Genomic DNA, 9,389 nt, shown 5'->3' on the forward strand with positions numbered 1-9,389 from the left:
ACAAGACTCTAGATGATGATAACTGAAACCAGACTCCAGAGTGGGTCTGTTTTGAAGATCCTTAAGTGACAAAGCCTATCTTTGTTATCATGCACTATTTCTCCTTGTGCTTGGCCACTCTTCATATTTAGTTCTGCTGCTCACTGACTGTTCTATGACTTTCACTTTTTCTCCTTTGTCTTTTTGGGTATTCAGAAACAAGGTGACTCCAGAGACCATGTTATAGCCTGATAAATACACTGATTGCTCACCCTGGCCACTCCTGGCTCTATAGAAAGCAAGGTTGGTGCACTTACATCAGGTTCTTGTTCGTATACCAGGATCTCAAACTGAAAGAAAGCCCAGGTGATTTTCAAGCCAATTACTTCAGCTTCATTCCTTACACAGGAACTATGCTGTGTCATTGTCTGCACAAAATACAGCAGAAAGTGCATTAAGTTCTACTCTTTGTGATTCTCAGTTGGCTGTTGAACATATGCCCAGTCTTGTACAATACTTAAGAACATGTTGTTCTCTCCCAGAAGGTCATTGAATACGTATTGGGCATATAATGTGACATGAGACCTCAGAATAACTGTCTCAAAGTGATTTTCTCTGTTGCTTATAAAAAAAGGGAAACTGCATTTTTTTTTTTTTTTTTTTTTTTTTTTTACTCTAAACCAAATCAAAAGCAGAATTGGCTGCTCAGGAATTTGTTCTTCCAGAGGTGGTGTTATGCTTAGAGCATGGTGGTCATTAAATATAGTAGTATGCTTTTAAAAGACTAAGACACAAAGGCCAGTAGCTTCAGAATCAAATACGGATACAAAAGGTACAGGAATATATGAATAAGAACTCTGTCATGATTATTTAGGTCCATCTAATAATTATCCAGTACCTCAAACTTTGTAATCAATTTCTCCCTTCCTAATTGCTGTTTAGTGTTAACTATATTTTAGGAATGGATTAAAGGATTCCTGTGCAAATTCCTGATTCGTATGGGTGAATGCATGATTTCAATGGTTTCAACAGATGGTGAAAATCTTTTCCAGCTTCTGGAAGATGGGTTTAATCCAAACATACCATGAATTCAAGAGTTGAGCACTATCTGCCTGGATCTGATCCCCTTCAGATTCTCCTCTGTAAGATCCTTCACTTACCTTTCTAAAGCTTCTGCTTAAATGATTAGTAGAGTATTACATTTTGCTCTCAATACAATTGAAAAGAACAAAGATGTTTTATTCTTTTGTTCTATATCCTGAGGAAGGAAATGGTATTTCACTATCTACATAAGTTTGAACAGAGTACCTTTGGTATTGACTAGCACTTTTATTTATATTAAAGGATTTCTAGGACAAGTGATATCTTTAAGATAAAGTCATAGAACAGGAATATAGCACAATCACATTTTATGTATTTTCTGGAAGTGTTCCTTTAACATGAATATCAACATCCCCAAAATCACAAAATCACCCACGGGGAAAAAAAAAAAAAAAAAAAAAAAAAAAAGTTTTCTGCTTTTTAAATGAGAAAACATATACAAATGTGGAATGACTTGCCACAGGTGAAAGATAGAGAAAAGTTCCCATTTTCAGACCTCATCATCTGTATAACATTCTCAGGGCTAGCACCTAGGAATGAAATCTTCTAATCTTCTTCTTATTGTGTAGGGAAAAAAAAAAAAAAAAAAAAAAAAAAAAAAGTCATATACTTTGAAATAAATTTGTTACAATGGACCTTCCTAACAAGTTCATTCCATTATTTGAGCTAAAGAAAACCTCCATCAGTAGATGATAGCAGAAAGCCTTTTTGACTCTGGAGGCAACTCATTAGAACGTGTTGCAACCATAAATGTACAAGCAATTTTATAGTTGGTATTGGTCTTGTTGCAATGGGGTGATGTGTTGTGGGTCTTATGTAGCATGTTGTTAGACATATAATGTAAAGTTCTAACAGACCCCACCTGGATTACTGCATTCAGCTCTGGTGCCCAATGCATAAGAAAAACATAGACCTTTTAGAGCATATCCAGAGGAGGTTTGAAAAGATGATCAGATGGGCTGGAGCACCTTTCCAATGAAGACAGGCTGAGAGAGTAGGGGTTATTTTGCCTGGAGAAGAGAAGGCTCTGAGAAAACCTTATAGAGACCTTTCAGTATTTAAACGGGGCCTACAAGAAAATTGAAGAGGTACTCTTTACCAGGGAGTGTAGTGATAGGACAAGGGATAACAGTTTTAACCTAAAAAAAGATTTATATTAGATATAAAAAAGACATTCTTCATGATGAGGGTGATGAGGCACTCGATCAGGTTGCCCAGAGAAACAGTTGATGTTCCACCCCTGGAAATGTTCAAGGCCAGTTTCAATGGGGCTTTGGGCAACCTGGTTGAGTGGAAGGTGTCTCTGCCTATGGCAGGGAGGTTGAAACTAGGTGATCTTTAAGGTCCCTTCCAATGATATCAGGTCTCATCATCTGAGTCTCTCTTCATTGTCAATGGAGAGAAATCATCACTGTAAGATAATGATTCAGATAAATAGCTATTGATACATATATAGCATGAGACAGTTGTTCCTCAGGAATGTGTGTTTTTTTCCATCACATTTCAAGTGACTTTGTGATGGCCTTCATATTCCACATCTGCCTTGAAGTCTTTTCACAACAATCAATTTCACTTTCATGAACAGCCTATGTGAACAGACTATGTTTTCCAGTTGCAATTGTACTCCCATTCCATCATTGCAAACCAGCTCAAAGGCTTTTCTGACGAACAAATCCCAGAACAGTTTAGCATCTGTAAATGTGACACGTTGCAGACACAGAATTCTGAAATATATTGTAAAAATTCAGGTTTTATGTGGTACTTTGAGATACTTGAGTGAAAGCACAAACTGTACAGTCCAAGCCCAGATGTTCATTAATCAGCCCTGTATCATATGAGTTCTTTATTATTTATTGTCCTGTTTCAGAAGCATATTTCCAGACTAGTTCAGTCATCTTCAAGACAGACTGAGTCTTCTATTGTCTCATCAGTCTATGAATACACTCAAATTCTTACCTTTTGGAGAAGATATTTTGTCTGAGCAGTTCCATGTGTGCTGAAGCATATCCATCTGGCATCCCTGAAGGAAACTCAGTATGATAAATATTACTATAAATTAGCATAGTTTGAAACCTTGGCTCCAAAAAAAGGTTTTAATTAACTGTATTTACTGAATGGTCTTGGGATGTGTTTTAAGACTACTCCCTGCAGAGAAATGGAGGTAATCACAGAGAGTCTGATGCTGCATGTATGTGTTAGCATGTTCATATGCCTCTTCTGATCCTTTTTCTTGTCCAAAATACAGGTCTTGTACTCTTGTTCCAAATGCAATAATCAGCAATTTAGTCATTGCCAGTAAAACTCTGGGTGTCTTAACTCTTCAAAATTAAAATGTCAATAGCTGTTTTTATTTTATTTTATTATTATTATTATTTTTTTTAACACATGACTCAGGGTAAAAATGCTACTGCCAAGGTTTATCAGTCGTTAAAACTTCACTCAGTGCAGATACGATCTTTTCCCTTGGAGTTTAAACTAGAAAGAATTTGTATTCCAAAGCATAAACAACGATCCCTCATGATTATAGTGCTGACTTATCTTTGGATAAAATATTTCACGGAACAGCTATGCACGTACTTATGGACAGGTATTCAGTTGGTAAATTGATGGAGATTCTCCTTCTGGCAACAGCCAATGTTAGGTGTAAGATTAATAGTAGTAGAGAAGTAGCCAGATTGTTGAGAAAGGTTAAAATAAGATAATAAAGGGCAGTTGGAATATTGCTTGCATGGATAGACAGATGGAAATAAATTGAGACAATTTCAAAATTAAAGTAAATTATGGCACACAAAGAAAAAAATTAAGAGACCGAGAAACCAAAGGCGTTAGAAATATTAATATTAATAACAATAATAATGAAACAACAGTAAACACCAAAAACAACTTCTCAGTTTTACTACTTTAGGTAAAATAAAACTCCAGATGTACCACCAGCAAGATAAGTAAATATGGTAAGGGTACTTCAGATTCAATCTGATGGACATCATATTACATAACTAGCACTATACACTAAAAGAACAATCCACCTGCAAAATCTCACACAATAATAGTAATGTTTTCTGGAAGACAGGAATAATATTACTTCACAAAAGAATACTGGGTCAAGTCCTCAGCTGCTGCAAATTGGCTGAGCTACCTTGATTTCAGTGGAGTTATGCTAGTTATTTCTGGACTAGATCTTCAACTGAAGTTTTTAATTGTAAAGGATTCAAATGTTTCATTAAATATCTTCTGTGATGGAACAATTCTCACTGTCATTCTTCCTCCCTACATCTGATCTTGTCCTATAATTTTCTCAGCCTCTTTTTGCAGCAATTCTTGACTTTTAATGAATTAGTTAAAGTAGAAACAATATTTTCCAGGTAGATGTAATAGAAATAAGAAATGTATCACTTGAGTTTATGTGTAAGGCAGAGCAAGCCCAGCCAGAATGGTGTTTCAGTTACTGATTCTGGGAATGAGTACATTTAGACTGGTACATTCTGGGAAGATATAATACGTATTATATATATGATATATTCTTTATAGAATATAGATATAAGATATATCTATATTATGATATATATAGAATATAGATATTAAATATATTCTGGGAAGATAAATACAATTAAACAGTTAATACAGTTTTTGTTTGTTTGTTTGTTTGTTTTTGTTATAGGGCCCTTGACATGACCCAGTATTGTGCAGTGTGAGATTTAATATCAACATAAAATGTTGATATATCTAATCAACTTCTCTTTTGAATTTATATCTCAAATTTTATATTTTTACATGCAGTTAGAAAATATAAAATATACAACATAATTATAAGATACTATAAGTGTGAGATTAGGAATGATAGGTCAAAACAACATTTAACCCAAGGTCTTAAGAAATGGAACATCTATTTCTAAGTTCTCAGCTTTTCTACAAGTTTCTTGGAAACTGCTTATTCTCTTTGCCTCAGTTTCCTTCTACTTCAGTTTAATGAGTTGTACTTTTCTTCCTTATCAATACATAATGAGTTATTAGCACCTGAAGTATTTACCTGACATGTACAAGGTAAATGTGATTCACCTCATTCAACTTTGTCTTCCGTTCTGGGTCCTTAGGTGCTGTAGTCTTTAGTTTAACTTTGTAGGCAACAGAGGAGAAGCTACTTCCAGAAGACACTTTTCCCCACTCAACTCGTATTCACCTCCTGGAACAAGATGAGTCAGTCCCTAGGATGTCTTTTTTGTTCTGCTTGACCTAGAGAGAGCCTAGATTCCTAACTAAATTAAACTTTCAAGTAGCTGAAGTTAGACGATATAATCACACACATGGTCAATATATTAATTATATGCACAGCCAAACTGTTTTGAGAAGTCCAATATTTATAAGTTGAGATATACATAAACCCACTCACATAATCTCTAGTGACCATTGCTGCCTGGGAATTTCCTAACAATTCATAGCAGAAGTGTCTGAAGGATGAATGAGGAGAAGGAATATTGAGGGGGAACAAATGATTACAATATGCTTTGGTTCAGGTCAATCTTTAGGGAATGTTTTGCAGATCAATCATTAAACATCTCTTTGTTATAATCCTCCAGTTATTAGACTTGTCATATGTCAATCCTTCTGACTTGAAAGAGCCTAAAATATGCAGGGTTGGAAGCAAATTCTATGTGTATTATGACAGGCATCAGGAAGATGTAGAATGAAACACTCTAGTTTAGAGAACCATTACAGACCTATTCTTAAGGCTTAAATGATGTGTCTCCCATAAGATCTGTAAAATTGCTTATTTCATAGGCAACATGTAAAACTGATGCCTGGAGGGGTTCAGCTGTCCCACTCTTTTTTTTTTTTTTTTTTTTTTAATCTTTTTCAATAGTTAGATTGTGGAGCAGCCTATAAAATCACTACCTCTGCCTGCAAGGCAGAAACTCTGTGTTTGACCTGATTACTCTGTTTTTGCCAAAAGACTTTGCAGGAGCAACACACAAGTAAGATAGGCCACAAGTAAGTAGGATGTTTTTGTTTGACCTCAACTAGCTTTGCCATTGCTGCAACACATGGTTAGAAATTATTATTTTTTTAGTAACCTTACTGTTCTTTACAGAATACTTCAGGTTGGTAAGAGGAAGTTTTGTGCCCCTTTCAAATCCAAACTTCCTTCAAGCATTCTTGGACAGATCTTGAAAGATATGCACATATACAGCATATGAACATATACAACATATGCACACATACAACGCATATGTACTCTTTTTTACTGTGGTACAGCTCAAACATTTTTACACTGTTTACTGGAAGTTCCACTTCTACTTTAGACTTAACTACTTAACTAGTCTTATATATATATATATATATATATATATATATATATATATATATTTACCTCCAATAATTAAATCTCAAATCTTTCTTATACCCAATATTAGCAGCTGTTTGAAAAACAAAACCAGCCAAACCAAAAAGATGCATCATTTTCTCAGCTTATATTGGTGTTCAGGGACTAATAGACAGGAAGAAGCTGTAGCTATCAACAAGCCCCATGATCATCAACTAACACACATATTTCCTAAAATCACAAGACAATAGCTTTCCTGTTATTAAATGAGCTCTAGAATAAATCTAGGAAGCTACTTAATCCCTTATAAAGAGAAGGGAAATCAATCATCTTCTTAAGAGGATAGAGAGAGAAGTTGCTATGATTAACTTTGGTAATTTGGTAAAAACCCAGAGCCTTGTGAACCTTCAAAATTATGCTCATTCATCAGTAACAGAATAAGCATGGTGATGCTCAGGCAAAAGTATTGTTTATTCTTTTGATCTTTGTTTTTTCTTACTTTTTTCCCCCTCACTAGCTATATTTACTACTTTATACCACAGCACTTTCTGAAGGTGAATTATTCAATGCATTTCTAGTCAATTCAGAAAGCTTCATGTAGATAGAATTAAATGACACATATAGAACTAAGTAGAAGTAACTCATTGAGCAGATAAATCACAAGAGTTTTTCTTTTAAGATATGAATGGACTTTTAGAAGCTAATAATCCACATACAAACATTTGAGACTATGAAATGTAATACTTCCATCTACTTCTCCATATGAAACACTTTTTTTCTTAGTCTTCTGTCTTTATAGGAAATTGAGAGAAATTCAAGCATTTACATACCAAAGACTACAGATATAAATTATTTACCATATAGTTAAGACTGCTTGTATTGACAAAGTCTTCTCTCTCTCTCTTTTTTTTTTTTGATAAACTTTAGATTTTGATAAACTTTAGATTAGAAGAAAAAAAAAAAGAAAGAAAGAAAAAAATACATTTGCACTTCTCCTCTTTTCTTTGTGATGCAGTATTTTTGTCTGTCTGACTTTGTATTATTGTTATATTTGCCATATTCTTGTCCTTCTTCAAGGGCTGAAAGGAAAAGCACAAAAGCCTATGCTTATTTGTGTTTGGTTCTTATGTTTTAATCTCTGATAAATGCTTCGGATTGCCTTGTCTGGTGTAGCCAGCAGGTTTAGGACATGGCTGGACTTGCAGTATAGATACAGATCTATAGCATCAAGCCTATTTTTTTCTAACATGCCACTCTTGGGAGGTCTGCAGTGCTAAAACCTGCTGACGAATTCACTGGTAAAAATCAGTGGTATAGATTGCTGATATTCTAACAGTGATCTACTGATTTTATAATTTATATATTATCCAAGATTAACTTTAGCAAACTATACAGTTGAATTAACTTTCATTTTCAAATTGAATTTTAGACTCCTTTTTCAAGCTCTATTTTTCTCACTCGTGTTTTCTCTAATGGGATTCTCCTGCCTTCAGAAATGATATTCTGACTCCCTGCAGCAGTTCTTCATGCAAGCCAATAGTCACTGACATTGTCTTAAAGTTGGAGAGGGAATCATAGTAAGAAAACAGAAAATGTGAATAGAAAAAAAAAAAAAAAAAAAAAAAGAAACCTTTTTGAATATAACGAATACTTTAAACTTACCTTCTTTACTCCTTACCATGAATTTCATCTATTGTAATTCATAGATATTATTATTAACTTTCCATTGAATCCCTTATGTGTTCTCACCCATACAACTCAGAAATAAACATCTGAAAAAAAATATTTTAGACTAAATCCACTGCAACCTCCTCGCTCTACACACACACACACACGAACACATACAGTATATTAACATAAATGTTTTATTTCCTTTTGACTGAAACTGAGAATAGTTTCGGACATGAATCCCCTGGATTAACTTTACCCTCACTCACAACTCTTTCCTCCTGGTTCTAACTCACTAATGACTAATCAGACATCTGTCAGGGCCTGGAGTATAAAAAGTATCAAAGTAACTTAGCCACCTTTGTTCTCCCCTTACTTCCATGAGGAGCTGCAGAATACACAATCTAATTCATTGTCCTTTATACCACTTCATAACCATCTCTCATCCCGTTTTCCTCTCACTAATGGCAGTAAATGCATCCTGCCTTACTTGAAAAAACTATGGCCTTGAATGCTGATGATTTCCTGAATATGATTCAGATGGTGCATACACTCAACCTTTGTATTTCCTGGGATATTGGCCTGACCACTAGGAAATGTACAAAAAGTTCATTCATATTTCTTTTTTAGCAGCAGAAAGGGATATTATGTAACACTGGAAATTTGATAAAGATTAAGCTTCAGAAATTGGCTAGTTAATGAAAGCATTCTGGTTTCCTCAAAAGAGTCTCTTTGCAACAATCATGGCTGAACAGTCCCCAGGGCATGGAGTCCTCTTCTGTACTGCTGAAAGGATAATATTTAGAACAGAGACAATCAGCCATTCATCCCCTGCCCTGATTTATGTTGTACACTTGGGATAATACTCACCCAGTAGTGGCAGTTCTCAAAGCTTTGCATATCTTTTATATCCTGGGTAAAAATGGAAGGGGAAAAAGAAACTCAAACAAATTAGTGAATGTGATACATTCTGCCACTGTGCAAAGTAGTTATAAAAACATTAATATGCTTCTCTGGAAATAAGTTTGAGCTCAAGGTGTTCAGAGCCTCAAATTAGTATGCTTTTGCCTTGAAAAAGAGCTGAAAGACCCTGAAAAAGGTCATGGAATTTACTCTCTGAGGCACCACAGAGAGCGACTACTACAGTTTGTTTACAGCATGACATGCAGCTTGAGGAAACAACCAGAAGTACACAGTGGGAAGAACAGAGAAGAGAACTTCAGAAGACAAGAAAGACTGGTTTCATAACACGTGTTAATAAGGTAGTCCTGAGGTACCCACCCAAGGGTACTGAGAGAACTGGCAGAGGAGCTGGCCAAGCCAC

At 35.0% G+C, this 9,389-nt stretch overlaps 1 long non-coding RNA gene across 1 annotated transcript; it reads right to left on the reverse strand.

The window, feature by feature from the left end:
* Positions 1 to 2,462: 2,462 nt before the first annotated feature.
* LOC118158424 lies at positions 2,463 to 8,205 on the reverse strand. Its single transcript, XR_004746831.1, has 4 exons — positions 8,060 to 8,205; positions 5,468 to 5,525; positions 3,037 to 3,100; positions 2,463 to 2,741 (listed from the first exon to the last, which is right to left on the reverse strand). It is a non-coding gene; the product is annotated as an uncharacterized LOC118158424 (long non-coding RNA).
* Between the last annotated feature and the right edge of the window lie 1,184 nt (positions 8,206 to 9,389).

The sequence above is a fragment of the Oxyura jamaicensis genome, chromosome 1 (genome assembly GCF_011077185.1).
Source record: "Oxyura jamaicensis isolate SHBP4307 breed ruddy duck chromosome 1, BPBGC_Ojam_1.0, whole genome shotgun sequence".
Lineage (NCBI taxonomy): Eukaryota > Metazoa > Chordata > Aves > Anseriformes > Anatidae > Oxyura > Oxyura jamaicensis.